The 5,103-nt window shown below is 42.5% G+C and overlaps 1 long non-coding RNA gene across 1 annotated transcript; it reads right to left on the bottom strand.

The window, feature by feature from the left end:
- Positions 1–1,015: 1,015 nt before the first annotated feature.
- On the bottom strand, positions 1,016–4,611 carry LOC124004809. The gene is made up of 3 exons (XR_006833539.1): positions 4,274–4,611; positions 3,213–3,305; positions 1,016–2,207 (listed from the first exon to the last, which is right to left on the bottom strand). It is a non-coding gene; the product is annotated as an uncharacterized LOC124004809 (long non-coding RNA).
- Positions 4,612–5,103: the final 492 nt, after the last annotated feature.

The following is a 5,103-nucleotide window of genomic DNA, read 5'->3' as shown; positions in this document are numbered from 1 at the left end:
GCAAGTCTATCTTCATTCAGAGACATCAGTATCAAGCCCAGTCTGGACTTCATCACATCATCTTGCAAGTCTCCATGTGCTGGCTCCATACATGTTTCTGTGAACACATACACACAGTCACTGTTCTATTACCGATGGCAGTTAGGATAGGTAATATCTGACACACAAACAGTTCATCAGTGACACATGGAAAGAAAAGGGTATTGCTATTGCTGGACATTTCTGCTGTACGGTATTATCAGTAGTCACCTCATTGTGGATGTGATCTAATGCATCTGTGAACACATACACACAGTCACTGGTCTATTACCAATGGCTGTTAGGGATAGGGGATATCTGACACACATAGTATAGACTGTACTATGTTGAAGTTTGAACAGGTCAGACTAAACCTACCTAATTGTTTTCTCCCCATCGACGAGCAGGCAAGTGGTGAGGCTGGAGGTGAGGTTCTGTGCCAGAACCCCATAGCGGTGTAGATCAGCTTCTGGCCCTTCATCAAAGATACTAGTCACTCACTCACACACACATATTACATGATCAATGGTGGTTGTGATTAGCCTGGTGAACCAACCTGATCGCTGAATTCACCTTCCTATTTCCCTTCAGATATGATCAAATGTGAAGTGAAATAGAATGGTGAACACAGCGATCAGGCTGGTTCCACCAGGCTAGGTAATACTCTGGACATTATATGTGTCTAAGAAGTAGAAAATAAGCAACAAATAATGTCAGTTTCCATAAATTACATTTCACAAATAGTTGTTCAAATATATACAAATAATGAGGTGGGGTCTCCCGGGTGGCGCAGTGCTAGCTGTGAGACTCTGGGTTCGCGCCCAGGCTCTGTCGCAGCCGGCCGAGACCGTGGGGTCCATGGGGCGACGCACAATTGGCCTAGCGTCATCTGGGTTTGGCCGGTAGGGAAATCCTTGTCTTATCACGCACCAGCGACTCCTGTGGCGGGCTGGGTGCAGTGTGCGCTAACCAGGTCACCAGGTGCACAGTGTTTCCTCTGACACATTGGTGCGGCTGGCTTCCGGGTTGGATGTGCGCTGTGTTAAGAAGCAGTTTGGTTCTCCCCACGAAATTGGGGAGAAAAGGGGGTAAAAATAATAATAATGAGGTTACGTTCTGTATTTGTACAAATATGTTGCTGTTGACAAATGAAGGTTGCTGTTGACAAGTGAAGGTTGCTGGAGGAAATTATTTAATGTTGTTATATTGTCATATTGGACATACTACGCGGTAGACTTGGACTTAGTATTTTGCTAATACAGGTTTGTTTTGTGTGACTTAGTCATGGGTCTGGGTATACAGATAACATCCGTTTGGGTGCGACTGCAGTATGTGACATCCTGTTTCAACAATCTTCAGGAACTTAGATGTGTGGAAACATGCAGGAGGGAACGGACAATGGTGGCAACGTCAGTTATCTTAATCTGCACAGACAAGCTAAATCAGCTTTTACACACCATGTTGCGCTAATCTGCTAAACTGCCACATTGACAAAATAGGTGATACTTTTTCGACAAGAGGAGAGTAACAACTCTGTTCATGGGCTTTCCTAACGATGCACTTTGTGGTTATTGATCGATTCATTTTTGCACATATTATAAAAAAGTTGTTTTGAAGATACAGTCTCTCTCCATTTGGTTAGAATTACCACGACAATACATGCCAACATGTGGCTGACTGTTCCATTCATAGGAATGCTCACAGCAAGGGCATGTCTGCGTGATGAAGATGAGGGCCCTCTAGTGTGATGAAGATGAGGGCCCTCTAGCTGGTTCTCTACGCTGCACACTGGACATCTCTCCAACAACTCAGGCAGTCTTATGAGGTGCTGTTGATTGGGATGGTCTTTCACAGGGTGATATAGTAGACAGCCAAGTGGTAAATTGCATTTGTTCTAAAGAAAGGACAAAGCTTTTTTCTAATGCACTTCACAACCAAAAGGACTCCACAAGTTGTATCTGCTTGGCTGGGGAATTAGCTAACTAGTTTATCAAGCTGGGTATTTTTTTATACAACTTTTTACATAACACACATTACCCGTTGTTGTTGATGAAGCCGTCTGTCATCAGCGCAGTAACTCGGTTCACTATCAGAGGCCTCATGATGGCCTGTTCCTTTTCATAAGAGTCGAGGACACTGGCAACAACGGAGGTGGTGTCACAAGGGGACTTGTGGTCTGACTTGACAAGCTGTGAAAATAGCAAGGGAACAGTGAATACAATTCTTTTTGGAGGTCGCTAAATCATTGCAATCACATTGCTGGACATGTCTTTATACCCACCGTCGCTCCTTCTAGTTTTAATTTTTACATTTATTTAACCAGTTGAGAAGTTCTCATTTCCAACTGTGACCTGGCCAAGATAATGCAAAGCAGTGTGACACAAACAACAACACAGAGCTACACATGGAATAAACAAACTTAGTCAATATCACAATAGAAAATGTCTATATACAGTGTGTGCAAATTACGTAAGGAGGTAAGGCAATAAATAGGGCATAGTAGTGAAGTAATTACAGTTTAGAAAATTAAAACTGGAGTGATAGATTTGCAGATGATGATGTGCAAGTAGAAACACTGGTGTGCAAAAGAGCAAAAAAAGTAAATAAAACAATATGGGGATGAGGTAGGTGGTTGGATGGGCTATTTACAGATGGGCTGTGTACAGCTGCAGCGATCGGTAAGCTGCACAGATAGCTGATGCTTAAAGTTAGTGAGGGAGATATAAGTGTCCAACTTCAGTGATTTTTGCAATTCGTTCCAGTCATTGGCAGCAGAGAACTGGAAGAAAAGGCGGCCAAAGGAGGTGTTGGCTTTGGGGATGACCAGTGAGATATACCTGCTGGAGTGTGTGCTATGGGTGGGTGTTGTTATCGTAACCAGGTAGCTGAGATAAGGCGGAGCTTTACCTAGCATAGATTTATGTAGGTCTGTGGGTCTGGCGACGAATATGTAGTGAGGGTCAGCCGACAAGAGCATACAGGTCACAGTGGTGGGTGGTGTATGGGGCTTGGTGACAAAACGGAGGGCACTGTGATAGACTGCATCCAGTTTGCCGAGTAGAGTGTTGGAGGCTATTTTGTAAATGACATCGCCAATGTCGAGGATTGGTAGTTTCCGGGGTTGAGGTAGCCAGGAGAAAAATGTTTCTTGAAATTCTCAATTATCGTGGATTTATCAGTGGTGACAGTGTTACCTAGCCTCAGTGCAGTGGGCAGCTGGGAGGAGGTAAGCCCTGGCATCTGTTCCTGACCAGGGGATAAGTCTGGCACCCAACTGGGCACTTTGTCTAAGAGAAAAACAGGGTCAACATTTGTCATCATCCCTCAATTATAAACACAGCTCGAGAAATAACCTAATCCTGTTTGGAAGGTAATTCTATGCTTTACAGATGTAGACTGACTGGCTCCAGATTGGATTAGATTCAGGCTGGTGACACCTTTACACTATGCAACCAACTGTGACATGTATTGCTATGGCCCTGGGTTGGTTTGAGTTTGTTGCTGCTAGTTAGTACACTGTTGTAGTCAGACATGAGTTAGCTAGTACCACCATAGCTGCATTCTGGGGCGGCAGGTAGCCTTAGTGGTTAGAGCAATTGTCCAATAACCGAAAGGTTGCTGGATCGAATCCCCGAGCTGACAAGGTACAAATCTGTCACTCTGGTAGGCCATCATTGGGAATAAGAATTTGTTCTTAACTGACTTGCTTCGTTCAATAAAGGTTAAATTAACAAAACAGTAAAAAATCCAATATTTATTTGTCCCCAAGAAATGGGAGCCTCAGTGACTGTTTTGTCTAAATTGCACTAACTTAAGAGTGGCATGGAAATACATTCAAATAATCAAATACATCAAATCATTGTAGGCAAACAATTAATAGGAAACAACTTTGTCATATTATGTCTTAAAAATTTACTTTAGAGAGATGGCAAAGATTGTCTAAAATAGCTAGCAATGCTAATGTTAGCTTGCTAAAATATGGTGGTCTGGCCCCTCGATCTTAGTTAGCTGGCTAAGGATATACTGCATCTAAAGTCAATCTAGCGACATCACAATCATGACAAAATGTTTTATTTGCCTTTTTATTATTCGTCTTTTTTGAATGTTATCATATTTCCAAGCCAAATCCGAGTTGTATTGAGGTAGGAGAACGTTAGCTAGCTACCTGACGTCAGTTTTGCTAGCAATGATAGTCATAATAATTAACAAAATATACATAACCAGCAGTCTATGGTCTAGCTACCGGTATACTCACCACCACTGGGGACCAACGAACTCCAGCCATCTATTCCGCATGATAGAGTCATTTGGCAGGGCATGCAAACCATAGTTGATCAATCCATATAGAGCTTTTCAGTCTCAAATGGCTGTGACCTTTGAACGCGTTGTGACCCACTGAGCTTCCAAACTCCGTTTTAGATAAGACTGACTTTATGACCAAAATTATGGTATTTACACTTTGTAGTCAATTTTGACACTCATATCGATGCCACATAGACCGTTTTCAAAGTGATTCGTTGGAATTAGGGTCAGTCGCTCTTTAAATGGTAAAGAACTACTGCTCTCCCTCTCCCACAGACTATCCACTCAGACACAAACATCTTCACTGTAGCTCTTCCTCACACCACACACTCATACATACACTCACTCAGACACACCCTCACACAGACCCTCATACTTAAATACATACACTCACTCAGACACACCCTCACTCAGACACACCCTCACTCACACACATACTTACATACATACACTCACTCACATACACTCTCACTCACACACTCATACTTACGTACATACATACACTCAATCAGACACACCCTCACTCACACACTCATCATACTTACGTACATACATACACTCACTCAGACACACCTTCACTCACACACTCATACTTACATATATACACTCACTCAGACACACCCTCACTCACACACATACTTACATACATACACTCACTCAGACACACCCTCACTCACACACTCATACTTACATACTGTTATGGAAATTCAGTACTTAGAGAGACTTGGTCATTTCTTCAAACAATCATCTTTATTTAATATAGATTCATTATTGTAATAATGA

Source organism: Oncorhynchus gorbuscha, linkage group LG19 (assembly GCF_021184085.1).
Source record: "Oncorhynchus gorbuscha isolate QuinsamMale2020 ecotype Even-year linkage group LG19, OgorEven_v1.0, whole genome shotgun sequence".
Classification (NCBI taxonomy): Eukaryota; Metazoa; Chordata; class Actinopteri; order Salmoniformes; family Salmonidae; genus Oncorhynchus; species Oncorhynchus gorbuscha.
This window is presented reverse-complemented; position numbering and strand designations above follow the sequence as displayed.